This window comes from Petaurus breviceps, unplaced genomic scaffold, assembly GCF_028583685.1.
Source record: "Petaurus breviceps papuanus isolate PSGF00001 unplaced genomic scaffold, PetGlider_PUasm1.0 90847, whole genome shotgun sequence".
In the NCBI taxonomy this organism is placed as follows: Eukaryota; Metazoa; Chordata; class Mammalia; order Diprotodontia; family Petauridae; genus Petaurus; species Petaurus breviceps.
In genome coordinates this window covers 25,458,344-25,473,675 of record NW_027187360.1, presented here as the reverse complement: position 1 = coordinate 25,473,675, position 15,332 = coordinate 25,458,344, and the positions used below count along the sequence as shown (strand labels likewise).

Below are 15,332 nucleotides of genomic sequence, written 5' to 3'. Positions count from 1 at the left end.
CCAAACTGTCCAACCATTACATCCATACCCAGTCAACATCTGGGTTTTTCAAAGCCGGGGGACTCTCAACAACGGCTTCCCAGAATTCAGATCAAATCACAGAACACTTCTCAAAGTGAGTCCCAAAACAAAGCTACACATCAGGGCTTATATAGCCTTCTCCTGGCTCAGAGAATGTAACAACCTTATTGACTCACTGGCCAATCAAGAAGTATCTACTGAAAAACAAGCCTCCCACCCCAGGCTTTAGGTGCACTTTAGCCTAGGGGCAGGGAAGATCTTTAAAATTTACATTCGCATTACAGTATTCTATGTTCAGTTTCAAGTGCCACATTTTAGAAAGGTCAAAGATGAATTTGAGTGGGTTCAGAGAGTATCCAGGGTAGCAAAACTAGAGACCAAGACTAATTGGAAGGAAATGGATATTTAGCTTAGAGAAGACTTGGGGGGCTAGAGGGATGGTGGGAAGGGAATGATAGATAGCTGTCTTCAAGTATTTGAAGCGCTGTCAGAAGAAAAAGAAAAAGTTGTTGATTGGAGCTATTCAAAGGTAGTATGGACTGCTTCAGGAGATTGTGGGTTTCCTTTCCCAGGTCTTCAGGAAGAGGCTAGATGTCAAGGATGTTACTTGTCAAGGATATTATAGAGGGAATTTCTGTTCAGTTGCATATTGGCCAAGATAGTTTCTGAAGTTCCTTCCAGTCCTTAGATTCTTTGATTCTCAAGGAAAGAATCAATTGTGTCCTATCGGCCTCTGGTAAAGAATGCTACAAGGAGCCTGGGAGTAGCCGATTGAGGGCAGTCAATTGACTAAACTTCCCCTCCCCAATGGAGCCATTGGTTCCAGAGGTTGGGTCTTACCAATGATATCACCTCTGGTGGATAATAACCTTCCTACCAGGCTTAGGTTGCAACCAAGATCTTAGGGCAATATCCTCTCCCTTCACAGTTAGAAGTACTTGTAGGATTGTTGGGTCCAAAAGTTTAAATCCAGGCCCCACCCCCATCCTGTGAGCTCAGGAAGGGCTAAACATTACCCATCAGCCCAGCCAGGCCTGAGTTGATTTGAGTGAAAAGTTGGAATGATTTGCTACCCAAGGACAGGTAAGGCCTTCCAAGGCAAGGAAAGATGGCTTAGAATTATCTGTGTCTCAGTACAGAAAAATGATTTGCCTTTAAAATCAGTTCAGTTTAGTTCAGTTCAACAGACATTTACTGACACAGCATTTAAGATAGAAATAAATAAGACCCAGGTTCTGCCTTTATGGAGTTCATCACCAGTGAGGGTGGGAGAAAAAAAACAGACCTAGACCCTCTCCTCAGGAAATTTAGAGAAGGAGCAAACTCAGCCTCTGCCCTCAGGAAGCATTTAACAAACTGAAGGATTATGGAGCAGCAGACCTGATGTTGGGATGCTCACATTTAGGGGAAAACAAAGAAGAAACAAGAGTTTGGGTGCTTCCTTTAGGTAACTCACAGTCTGAGGAGGAATAAACCTAGACCCTAAACTCCAGGAGCTCACGTCTGGGGGTTATGGATGAGAAATAGACCCAATCCCTGTCTGTAGGGAGGTCACAGTCCAGGGGTGACAGACACAGTCAGTCTGGACTCTAAACTCCAGGAGCCCACATCCTGGGAGGAGACAAGAGGATTAGACTCAGACTGTGTGCATGGGGAACTGGTAGCCCCTGGGCCTCCAGAAATAACACATAGACACAACTATAAGAAAAGGCAGGAGGATGATATCCCAATTCTATGAAATCAGAAAGCAGAGAGATTAGTTGTGACAACCAGAAAAGTCTTCATGGAGAAGGTGGCATTTGGAAAGATCGTGTGATAAACCAGAAGCATGCTGGACTTGAAGTCAGAGAGGTGAGATTCTGGTTTCAGATTCTGCCTCAGACACCAGTTTTGTGACCATAGAAAAGTCACTCTGAGCAAAAGTCTCCACATCTGCAAAATGGGGGCAGTAATACCTGGCGTACAACCTCACTTGAAGTACAAATGAGAAAATGTAGGTAAAGGGCTTTGTGAACCTTAACATTAGCTAGCTATTATTATTGACTTGGGCAGCTAGGTGATGCAGTGGATAGAGCTGGAGTCAGGACAACCTGTGTTCAAATCCAGCCTCAGACACTTACTAACTGTGTGACCCTGGGCAAGTCCCTTAATCCTGATTGCCTCAGTTTTCTCATCTGTAAAATGAGTTGGAGAAGGAAATGACAAACCACTCCAGTATCTTTGTCAAGAAAACCCCAAATAGGATCTTCAAGAGTCAGATACTATTGAAATGACTAAACAACAACATTGTCGAATTGGGTCTTGAAGGAAGGGTAGGATTTCAGTAAGTGGAAACATAATTTGGGCATAGGAAACAACATGAACAAAGATGTCAAGGGGATTGAGGACATGTCCAGATCATATGGAGCATAAACTATGGAAAGGGCCGTAGAATGAGATAAGACTAGAAGGATCAGTGAGGGCCAGACAGGAGAGCCTTGAATGGTGGGTTAAGAAATTTGCATTTTATTCTGCAGGCACTAAGTGACAGTTCGGGGCTGTGATTCAGAATCAGGAGACCTATGTTTACATCTGCCTATCTCTTACTACCTTGTATGACCTTGGACAGTCACTTTATTTTATATCTTAGGGCCTCCATGTTATCAACTCTAAAATGAAGCAGTTGGATGATGATTCCTGAAGTTCCCTCCCAGCTCAAAACCCCTAAGATTCCCTCAGCAGGAATGTGACAGATGGTAGGGATTGCCCATGCCTGGAATGCTCTCGTTCCTCATCTCTGTCTCTTGACTTCAAGTCCCAACTAAAATCTAACCTTCGACAAGAACCCTGTCTGCGTGTAGTCGTCTGTACATGTTTGTTTGCCGTTCGATTGTGAAGTTTTTGAGGGCAAGGACTGTCTTTTGCCTTTTCTTTGTATCCTCAGGACCTAACATAGTACCTGACACATAGTAGACATTTTTGAATGCTTGCTGACTGATTGAAGAGAAAACATGGCAGGAAAACTTGTTGGGGAACTAAAGGTAAAGAAGGCCTGAATTAGGATGATACAGTGGGAAAGGAGAGAAGAGAAATAATCCAAGAGAGATTGAGATAGAATAATTAAAAGGATTTGGCCATTGATTGGGTGTAGGAGAAGAGGAGGGGGACAGAGACTCTTGAGGTAACTGAAGTTTATGATGCCATTGACAGGGACAGGAAGAGGAAGGAACCCAATTGGAAAATAGATCATAAGCTTAGTTTTGGAAGTCGTGAGTTTGAGATGCCAGCAAAATACCCATATCCCAGGGAATGAGTGGGATGCATGAAGTGGGGGTTAGTTGGAATGGAGAGTGGTCTGGGAAGGAAAGAGAACATCATGAACAGGACAAGAAACCAGGGAAGATGAGGAGAGGGAAACAAAACATATCAGAGAAAGAAATGGAGAAAGGAAGACAATGACTAGGGACCTGAAGATGGTAGAGGAATGGTGAGCAGAGCTAGTGAGAGGCAGATGTGGACATTGGGCTGTAGCACCACGGATGGCACAAAGTTTTCCCACGTCCAGCTCCATCACTTCCTAGGGCCAACAGTATATGCCTTCATGGTGGGGAGCCAAGCACTTGGGTTCAGCCCTGCCCCCATTTCAAATCAGCAAGCATTTACACAATCCCTGCTATGTCCCACAATCTGTGCTAGAGACCAGAGATACGGAGACAAAAATAAAACAGCCCCTGCCCTAAGGATGCTTATATTATAATGGGGGAGGGGGAGGCAGCATTAATATAGTAAGCATATGTATAACATATGGAAAATAAATACAAAAATAATTTGGGGAGGCAGTAACAAGAGGGGAAATTGGGAAAACCTTTTCTAGGAAGGTTAGGAGCTGAGCTTTGAAGGGAGCTACCAATGCCAAGGAAGAAGGGAAGGCATTCCAGGCAAGGAGGACAGCTTATGCAAAGGCACATAGACAGGAGACAGAATATCTTGCATGGTGAACAGTGAAGAAGTCAGTTTGGCTAGAGTATAAAATGTATGAGAGAGAGTAATGGATAATCAGCCTTGGCTGACAGTCTGGAATCAGATTATTAAGGTAAGGGTTTTAAATGCCAAAAAGAAAAGTTTGCATTTTATCATGGAAACAACAGGGAGCCACTAAAGCTTATTGAGCAGGGTTGGAAACAACAGGGAGCCACTAAAGCTTATTGAGCAGGGTAGTGACATGGTCAAACATATTTTTTAAGAATATCAAAATGGCAGATTGATGGAGAATAGATTGGAAAGAGGAGAAACTGGAGGCAGGGAAACTGAAGAATGAAGAAATCTGCAGGAAGTTCACCCTAAAGAATGAGGAAGTCAGCAGGAGGTAAAGATGGGTACCTGATCTGAACTTAGGGGGATGGACCAAAGTTGCCCAGAACACTTTCCATCCTTCAGAGAACTCAATCTTTTCCAGCAAGGTACCTGGACCATTAATACCAGAGCCCAGTTGGAATTGACCTCATTCCCTGAACCAGGTACCCCAGCAATGAAACAAGGAGGGCACTGGCAGGAGGCATACCTGGGCTCCCATATCTTTATGTTCCTAACATTTCTGATATTTCCCCCAATCTGTCCCTCAAAAAGCATCCTACATTAAGACATTCTTTCATTGTTAATAACCAGACAACTCTGAGAACTCACATTGGGCTGCCTCATTTTGCCCATCAGCTCCTCAGCTGGAGTCCCAGGCTTGCTATTCCCATGTGGGATACCATATCAACTACCTCTCAGAGCAACATATCAGGGCAAACATTTGTTTTATGATTTTATTCCACTAACAGGATCCACAATCCCAGACAATTACTGCTGGGACATGATTGCAGTTCTCCCCAGCGTTTCTGAGTCCCCCTTGAAGCCTTGCTCTAAAAACTCAGGTGTCTGGATAAAACAGAAGCTAGAGCCACGGAGGGAGGTATGGCCACACCCAGGTCTAGCCCGTTGAAAATTTCCCTTCAGGGCCCCAATTGACTGGGTCATCTGAGATTTGATTGGTTGAGACTCTCCTCCCTGCCCCAGAGCATGGGGGATTCCTTACTGATGAACCTCTGAATTCACTTGTTCTCACATTTTTGTTGTTGTGATCTTCAGGGCAGCTAGGTGGCACAGGGGATAGATAAATGGGGAGTTAGGAAGACTTATCCTCCTCAGTTTAAATCTGACCTCAGATACTCACTAGCTATGTGACACTGGGCAAGTCACTTAACCCTATGTGCCTCAGTTTCCTCATCTATAAAATGAACTAGAGAAAAAAATGGCAAATCACGCCAGTATCTTTGCTGAGAAAACCCTAAACAGGGTCACAAAGAGTCAGACGTTGCTGAAAAATGACTCAACAAGAAATGGTTCATCCATGCTAGTGTTGACTTTTAAGCTGGCCTCTTTTCACTATCCAAAATTAAAACTTGAAATGCCCATGGATCCTGCAGCTAGCTTGTGCCTAGCCCCCAGATTGACCTGGAAAGAGATCTTTTGTCTAAGCTGTCTGTTCCTTTCTCAGGCCCTATTCTTAAGGGATGAGGAGAACTCTTAATGAAAGGAAAGGTGGGAAGATAAAGTCAAGGCTGGCCTGGGGCTAAGATTATGCAAACTAGGAGCCTTAGGTGGGAAGATCCTAGGACTGAATCTGGCTAAGAATCACTTACTAAGAAACCATAGCTCTATCCGGATGCCCCAGCTCCCTGGGCCCCTCCCCTAACCTGGCAAGCCCCCGCCCCCGCAGCGGATGTGTCTAGCTCCACTAGCAGGGGGGTAACTGGTGAAGAAACTGGGATCCTGGTAAGGATGGGCCAAACAGATGAGTGGGGGAGGGGGTGGTCAGGGGCCAGGGCCGTCAGGGTCTGGGAGCCCAACGCAGGCCTACCTAATGGAGAAGGCCTGAGCCTTAGGGATGGAAAGTCATTTCTTCCATCCCCTTCTACTCTTTTCAAAACCTGTAAGGGAAAAACTCCTTGGTCTAGCCTCCCTCATCTCACTGAAAGAATGCCTGACCAGGTTTTCTCCATAAATCTGCATTGCAACCCATCTCACTTTCTTAGGTTCAATCCTTTGAGGATAGTAGATGGTCGGCAACTTCCTGGGACTGTTGAGAAACAGTGAACTAAACGCAGCTGGGCCCCCCTCCTTTCTTCTCTCCACACCCCACCCCCACCCCGGCCTCTGAGAATTAGAGGCAGAGTGGCCAGAATGAGACCAGGAGGGAACACATTGGGTGACCCCATCTACCATGACCCCACTCTCCTTTGGCTTCCTTAGGGTTGATATGACCTGGTCTCTCCAGTGTGTGACCACCCCCCACCCTGCCCTAGCCTCCCCTCCCCAGAATAGGATCAAGGAGGGGCTGAGAAAGCAGGAAACGTGGAAAGAGGAACAACCCTCTCTTCCGGGTTTCCGGCAAAGAAATGACTGAGCAAACCCATGGGGAGGGCGGAGATATAGTCCCTGAAGCTCTAGAGAGATCTCAGGCTGATGGGGGGGAGGGGTGGCAACATAAAGTACACTTTATAATCTATATTTATCAAATAATAACCTTGATATATCGATTGGGAGCGGGGGGGCGCATGTCAGATCCACAATCAGGTTGGGTGAATCTGGGAGGTCCCCTTGAGGGAGATGACCTCTCACCATAGAGAGCCAAAACAGCAGCTCAGCAATCCCATCCGCAGCTTCTGTCAGTGCCTAGAGTTAAAACTGTTTCTCTTGAATAAAGTATATCCACATGAACACCCAGGATCTGGAGGGGGGGAGGCAGTCACCAAACCAAAAAAAATTCCATTAGAGATTCAGAAAGGAATGGGATTTGGCAAGAGGTGGGGAAGGAGGTCCCCAATACCAGATTGCTGGGTTCCCTCTCCCCAGGGCTCCAAGCTGATAAAATATCTGGAAGGTGATCAAAAGGGCCTAGGCTGGCATATTGCTAACCTAAGGGTAGGAGAGGGAGACTCAGCATCCTGTATAAAAAACTAACCCAGAAGTCAAAGGTATACAGAAAAAGACTAAGTCAGCAAAACTACTCACTATTATTTGTACACTTTCAGTCACCATGAGTTTACTGCCTCTCAAAGGTAGCCGGTTCCACTTTTGGATAGATCTCATTGTCAATAAGTGCTTCATTTTATTAACCTGAATCCTGCCTCCCTCCCTATAACTTTATTTAATGCACGTACGTTCTGACCAAGCTGCACAGATGTAATTCAGCCACTTAGAAGACAGCTATCCTGTTAAATCTTCTCTCAAAGCAAAACACTCCCACTTCATTCAGCCATTCCTTATCTGGCACTGCCTCTAGTCTTCTTATCTTCCTAATCACTCTAATTCAGATGGAGTTCAGCTTGCTAATGTCCCTGTTTCCCAAGGCAAAATACTGTAAGATTATCATTTCCCTCATTCTGAACACTGGTTGACTAGCTTGTTACTTTTGATTCATAGTGAGCTTGCAGACCACTAAAGCCTCCAGATCCTTTCCACTTGATCTATTGTTGATCTACACTGCTTCTAATCTGTGCTTGCAGAGTTGATTTTTTTCAACCCAAATTGAGAATTTAAAATATAAACCAAAGCTTACATTTCTCTGTATTAAATCTTGTCTTATTAGATTCAACCCATTGCTCTAACCTGTTGAGATCTTTTTGGATCAAGATTCTGTAACCTCAATCCATTAACCACCACTTTGGGGTGGAGGAGGGAAAGGGGGGGGAGAGTTTGAATGTACCATATCTAATTGCACTACCATCAAATCCTCATCTCTTGCTCTTGTCTACAAGAATAGGATGAAGGACTTCATCAAATGTCTTGCTGAAATCCAAACATAATATGGCATTCTTCTGACCTACCAGCCCAGTAACCCTATCAAAAAGAAAAGTAAGGTCTATCTGGCAAAACGTGTTCTGGATGAAAATAGTGAGAAGTGGCGGTGGTGCCGCAGGACAAGAAACAGGTAAATGTTCAATTTTGAAAGTTTTTTCATTGATATGCCTATGAACTTGAGTTTCACTAGTGGCAGAATTCTAGAAAAGATGACCAAGGGATTTTTTTTTTTGTTTAATCTTTAGAAAAGGAAAGAGTGAGACACTAGGAAGATGCCTATTTCTCATCCAGCCACATTGCTGGCATCTTTCAGTCTTTCGAGGGACTCGGCAATCACATCCATAAGTCCTTTTGGTACCCAACGATGACATTCCTCTTGATCTGATGAGTTGAACTCATAGAGGGCAGATTGCCACTCTCTTCCTATTTCTTCACTTCCATATCAACTCCCTAAGTCATCATTTTTCTTTCTGATCTGAAGATTCTTCTCATTGTCAGAAGAAGCAGAAGCAAAATAGGAATTATCACAGAATTTGAGAGTTGGAAAGTACCTCAGCCACCAGTTAGTTCAGCCTACACGTAAAAGGAATCCCCACTAGAGCATTCCTGACAAGTCCCACTAGAACATTCTACCCCTTAATTAAAGATCTCCATAGAGGGGAAAACCTACAACCTTCTGAGGAAGCCCAGTCTATTTCTGATACCTGTCACTGGTAGGATGGTTTTTCCTGTTATCAAACCTAAATTTGTCTCTTTGCCATTTTCATCCATTACTCCTGGTTCTGCTCTTTGAGGCCAAACAGAACATGTCTGATCCCTCTTCTATATGACAGCCCTTCAAGTACTGTACCAGTATCTTATCATATTTCCACCCTTTCTCTTCTCCAAACTAAATGTCACCAATTCCCTCAACCTATCTTCCTGTGGACAGCTAGGTGGTACAATGGATAGACTACTCTGTTTGGAATCGGGAAGACTCTATCTTCATGAATTCCTCACACACTTATTAGCTGTGTGACTCTGGGCAAGTCATTTAGCCCTATTTGCCTCAGTTTCCTCATCTGTAAAATGAGCTAGAAAAGGAAATACCAAACCACTCCAGAATCTCTGCCAAGAAAATCACAAAAGGGGTCATGAAGAGTAGAATATGACTGAAATGACTCAACAACAGCATCTTCATGGGACATGGACTTGATGCCTTTCACCATCTTGGCTACCCTCTTCTGGATGCCCTCCATTTTAGCAGTGGCCTACATAAACTGGGGGCACCAGACTGAACACAAAACTCCAGTTGTAATTTAACCAGGGTGGATTATAGAGTCAAGCAATTCTGTTTTTTTCTCTGTTATCCATTATCATAGACCCATCCACCCAAAGTGGGGGTTTTTTGGTATCTTTGCTTGCCCCCAGCTTAATTTTTTTTTAAAAATGTTCTTCTATCTGGGCTCAGATACTTAGCACCACACCCAGAAATAACTGGCCGTGTAACTTTGAGCAAGTTACTTAACCCTGATTGCTTTAAAAAAAAAAATGTTCTTCTGGGGTGGCTAGTTCTTCAGAGAACTGGCCTTGGAGTCAGGAGGACCTGAGTTCAAATCTAGCCTCAGATACTTAACACTTACTAGCCATGTGACCTTGGGCAAGTCACTTAACCCCAACTGCCCTGCCTTCCCCCCTCCAAAAAAAAGCAACAACAAAAAAAAGAATTTCTTAAAAAAAGTTCTTCTTGTTGAAGTTGGCATCCGTTGCCAGCATCAGTTGACCAGTTCTGGACTTTGGATTCTTGACTCTCTTCTTAACAGAACCATGCTACTGTTTGTGTTCATCTGCAATTCCTTGTCCTTACTTCAATCTTATAACCATGTTTTAAGAATCTAAGTTGTTTAATGATTTCTCTGTACATCCACATCAGTCTTTTAATTTTTTTAATTTTTTGCCTTTTTTTATTGACCTCCAAGGCATTTCCCACCACTGCTCAGATTAAACCCTCCCTTGTGACAAAGAAAAACAATTCAATAAAAATACTCAGTACCCAAACCTTGACTGACGAAGCATAAAGGATTTGTATGCATAGAATCTCTGCCGGGATAGAAGCATGTTTCACTACCTCTTCTCCAAGACCTTTATTGTTGTTGTTGTTTTTTTTTACTGTTACTCAGAGTTTAACTTCCTCTTGGTCATTTCACTCACATTGTAGTCATTGTGTAAATTGTTCTCTTGGTTCTGCTTATTTCGCTGTGTATCATTTCATATGGATTTTCCCATGTTTTTCTGAATTCCTCATATTTGACATTTCTTACTTCAAAATACCATTAATTCACATCATGATTTTTGCAGCCGTTTCCCAATCTATGGACACACATCTATGTTCATAAATGCCCCCCCCTTCCTTTCTCATTGGAATCATGTGTTTATATTCTCAGAAATTTGTCCTAACGATATCTGATCCATTTTGGACCAGCTTCCCTTATAGAATTTTAAGCCACAGAGTCTCACCTCTCCTTTTCTTGAATCTTTTGAAGTCTGCTTTTCCAAAAGCTTGGTTGTTCATCAGATTGGGTCAAGCTTTACTTTCTGTTGATTATTCACTCTAAGATAAACTGGTCATGTCTCCCCAAAGTTCCTGTGCATCAATCATTTTCAATTATGTTCAACTCTTCATGACCCCATTTTGGCAAAAATACCAAAAAGAAATTTGCTATTTCTTTCTCCAGCTCATTTTACAGATGAGGAAACTGAGGCAAATAGGGCTAAATGACTTGCCCAGGGTTACACAGTTAGTCAGAGTCTGAGGCCAGATTTGAATTCAGGAAAATGACTTCCTGATTCCAGGCCTAGTGCTCTGTTGTACCACCTTCCTGCCCCTTTTTGTGCATTACCAACTAGTAAAAAAAAAGTTTCTCTACCTTCTGAAAGATGAAATTATCAACAAATTCCTTTAGATACTCAAACATTCAACTAACATCTTTGCATCTTCTGGCTTTTAACTGTAAAATGCACCTCCCCCAAGGATACCACATCACTGGTAATTTTATACTGGAGGCTACTTTTCCTGCTCACCCTACCCTAACTGATTGACAAGGCCAGGAGGAGAGTTGAGCATACACTTTGCTTTCTAGTGTTGCTTTCAGGTCATCCTTCTTCTGTCTTTTTGAGGTTTATACAATCTATCTTTACCTTATACCATCTTCTCTTCATTTTGCTCTCATCTGCTGGCTTTCAGATCACTTTCCCAACTTTCTTGATTGATGTAATATTAAGGTTTGGTCTTCCGCTCCTTCGCATATTCATGCTGATAACCATGAACATGCATTGAGCAGAAGCCTATGCTGGCACACCTGACCCACAGTCTGCGCATGCCTCTTCATCACTCCTGCAATAACCTGACTTTTCGCCTCCTTAATGGCAAAGAACTTTATCATCTTACTCTTACATACACTGACATAATCATACATTAGCCTTCACCATAAAAAACGTACCATAGCTATCCTTCCACTTCTCCTACTCATATTAAACTAGCTCTTTGCCTTCACTGTGACTCCCAGTACCTTATTCATCCTCATCTCTCAGTCCATTTCCCCCAAAATTGTTGCATTTCAATGTTTTACCAACTATCATCAAATTAGTACTATCAAATGAGATATTCATAAGATGCCTAGTACAATGCCAGGCACACAGTAGGCACTATATAAATAATTATTCCCTTTCATCCCCTCTTAATCTAGAATACCTTGTTCCCCTGACTTTTTATTATCCTAGATCTGTGAATTCTCAGTCCAGAGTAATCTTTATCATCCAATTGTTCAGATATAAGTCTAGGCTGAACTTGGAGGGAGAAACAGACGCACTATTGTACTATCTTGTAGTATTGTGGATTTTACATCTGATGACTAGACCAGAAGAAAATGGATGTTGGGGAAAGAGATCTCAATCCTTACTTAGAGGTATGGTTGTAGGGAGGCGGGGGAGGGGGCCACTCCCCAGACATAGACTCATAGAATCATAGGATTTAGAGTTAAAAAAGGATCTTAAAAATTATCTAGTAGAATTTCCCTCATTTTTCAGATAAGAAAACCAAACCCCAGAGTGAGGTCAAGTCACTTGAATAGAAAGTCCCACACTAAGCAGCAGAAGCAGGATCCCAACCCAGGTCTTCCAAATTCCCGTCCAGTGATCTTTCCACTCTAGCATGCTGTTCTCTCTGCCAAAAGCAATATTCTTGACATGCCTTAATGATAATTTCATACTTCAGAATGTGGAAGAAAAGGAGTAGAACTGCTATTCTGTACCAAATTCTGACCAATAAGGAAGAACTAATTGCTAGAGTTTAAAAAAAATAACATGAACCTTGAGAGAAAGTAATACTTCACAGACAAGAAGAGAAAATTTGAGAATAGTCTGATTGCAACCTAAATTAGCCATTTATTTTGCCTCAGTTTCCTTAGTTGTAATATGAACTGGAGAAAGAAATGGCAGATAACTCTAGCATCTTTGTCAAGAAGACCCCAGATGGGGTCACAAAGAGTCAGACACAACCAAACAATTACAACAGCCCTAAATTTGGGGAGAATGAATTTCAAGGATTTTAGGGAAAGAATAAGTGGCTCCCATGGTACTCAGGGGTAGGAAGTTCTCAAGAATGCAGTTCTGAAGATACAAACAATTTCATCAAGGAAGAAAAGGGGAAGCTGTCTAGGAACACTAAAGTGGATACATAGAAAGTTCACTGACCAAGATTTTTTAATCTTGTTACAAGCAAAGGCAAGTAAGTGAGAGTGAATTTAAAGGAGTGATATCACCCTATAAAAAGAGTTTCAGGATTGCTGAAATTCAGAATGTGTCCAGGCTGGTAATAAATGCTATAAATCAAAAGACATGTATCCTAGGGTACTGAATGAATTTCCAGGTGTGACTCCTGAATCTCTGTCAATAATCTTTCAAAATCCATGGAAAATTGGAGTGTCAGGGGTGGCCAGGTAGCACAGCGAGTAAGAGCACTGGCCCCAGAGTCGGGATGACCTGGGATTGAATCCGGGCTCAGACACTTAGCACCCACCCAGAAACACCTGGCCGTGTAACCTTGAGCAAGTTACTTAACCCCAATTGCTTTAAAAAAAAGAGAGAGAGAATTGGAGTGTCACTCTAGGATTAGAAATAGACAAATGTCACCATTTACAAAATAAGAAAGGGGGTAAATTCTCCCAATAGGCTTTAAACCATGACTTCAATTTGCAGCAAAATTCTAAGAGAAAAAACATTAATCCCCAAGTGTCAAAATAGCTTCATTAAAAACAAGCCATGGTTGACGAACCTCATTTCCTTTTTTGACAGGGTTACTATCCTGGTAGTCCACTGGAATGCCATAGAAATATAAGATACTTAGATTTCAACAAGGCATTTGAGAAAGAGTTGTGGACAAGATGGAGAATTATAGGCTAGACAATACAGTTAGGCAAACTTAGAACTGATTTATTAGCCAGACCTGAAGAAAAGTTAACCCTTAATTGATCCATATCAGCTTTGAGGTCAGTTGCCAATAAGGATCTCATCCTTATCACTGTTCAGTATTTTCATCACTGATTGGCAAGAAGGCATAGATAACATCTGCAGTTGTTGTGAGGTTTGAGCTTTAGGTCAAGATTCAAAGAAAATTATCTAGAATGATAGGCTAAATTTAATCAGAAAATGCAATTGCAATGAATGTAAAGTCCTTCATTGGGGTTAAAAAAATCAACTGCATAATTACGGGATATGGGAAGTGTGTCTAGACAACAGCTTTGTGGGAAAAAATCTGAGGGCTTTAGTTGACCTCAAGCTGAATATGAGTTAAGGGAATAAGGCAGTCAAAGAAGTAAATGAAATCTCAGGCTACAATGAGAGGCCAATGACTAGAGTTGTTTCTTGGAATTGGAAGAGATTTCCAGTTCAAAGAACTCAAAAATTATCTAAACCCAACCCTGAATTTTATTTGTAAGAGAACTGAGGCTCAGAGAGACCAAGAGACTTGCCCAGGGTATCTCAGCTAATAAATAAGATGGGATTCAAACTCATGCCTTCTGACTCTAAATCCTATCCCACATGGCTAGATTAATGAGATCTTAGTCAGACCACATTTGGATTATGGTGTTCAGAACTTGGTATGACAATTGTGAAAGAAAATCTACAAACAGGAACCCATCCAAAGGAAGGTAACCAGGATGGTGAAGGAAATGGAGATCATTAGGTACAAACATTGGTTGAAGGAATCAAGGGTGTATTGCCTGAAGAAAAGAAGTCTTGTGGAGATATGACAGCCATTTTGAAGTATTTAAATAACCACCATGTGGAACATATGGTCAGACCAGTATCTTAGAAATGTTCATTTGGCAGCTGTATGGAGGATGGATTGGAGAGAGGAAGAAACTGGAAGCAGGAAAACCAATGAAGCTATTTCAAATAGTCCAGACAAACAAGAATAACAAATGGTAAATAGAGAAGAGAAAAATGTGAAAGATATTGTAGAGGTAGTGCCAACTAATTGGATGGGGGGAGGAGAAAGAGAAACATAAACCTGAATGCCTAGAATATGATAGAAATTAGGAAGTTTGAAAAGAGGGGTGGATTTAGGAGAGGATAATGAACTCCATTCTGGACACATTAAGTTTGAGGTTCCTATGAGCTATTCAGGTAAAGATAGCCAGCAGACAGTTGGTGATGCAACATAGCACATGGGAACTGAGGGATGGCTATATAGATTTGGAGGTAGTCTACGTAGAAATTATCAATGAACCCATAAGAAGGACTTATTTGTCAAGGATATTGTCTTGGATTTTCCTGTTCTGGTATGGGCTGAACTAGATGGCCTCCATGTCTGAGATTCAGTGATTTCTCCATATACAACTGCTGAGTATTACTTAAGAAAACCCCTAAATACAGCTGACTGAATTTGAGAACAAATTTATGTGATATAAACTCAGCTGGTCCCTGGCTGCTGTTCAAAAACCCTCCTTGACTTCACTATCACTAGTTCTTTATCCCATTCCTCATAATATCTGGTGCAAACCTTTTCTTCTCTCCTTTCCTTTCCCCCAAATTCTATCCTTCCTTCTATACATAGAACAGATGACTCTAGCTCCTGCATCACTGAGAAGATTGAGGCCATCTGACATGAATTCCCTCACTCATTCTCTATTCCTTAAAACTTCTCAGCATTACCAGCCATTCCACATCCCTCATGGCTTTAAGAAAGTAGTATTCTTGTTCATGAGGCTTTCATAGTCAAACCCCCTTATTCTTGCATCTTCAATCTCCCCCTTTCCAATGGCCCTTTCATATTTGCCTGCAAACATGTTTAGGTCTCCCCAATCCTTAAAAAAAAAAAATCCATTGACCCTTCTAACCTATCTAGCTACCAAATCCTCTATCTCCTCCCCTACTGCTAAATTTCTTTTTAAAAAAAACCTCTCTCTCTCTCTCTCTCTCTCTCTCTCTCTCTCTCTCTCTCTCTC

General features: G+C 42.1%; 1 protein-coding gene across 6 annotated transcripts in view; it reads left to right on the top strand.

Annotated features, from left to right (window-relative positions):
* RGS19 (regulator of G protein signaling 19) overlaps positions 1-15,332 on the top strand; it is a 27,815-nt gene that overhangs the window by 3,734 nt on the left and 8,749 nt on the right. For 3 of the 6 annotated variants that reach the window (XM_069072684.1, XM_069072679.1, XM_069072682.1), the window contains exon 2: positions 7,808-7,975. The exons of 1 other annotated variant lie outside the window; for it this stretch is intronic. The gene's annotated coding sequence lies outside the window, so the exon portion shown is untranslated. Of the gene's footprint in view, positions 1-4,823; positions 4,955-7,802; positions 7,976-15,332 lie in introns of all 6 variants that reach the window. 2 more of the 6 variants (XM_069072681.1, XM_069072680.1) reach the window with 2 other exon arrangements.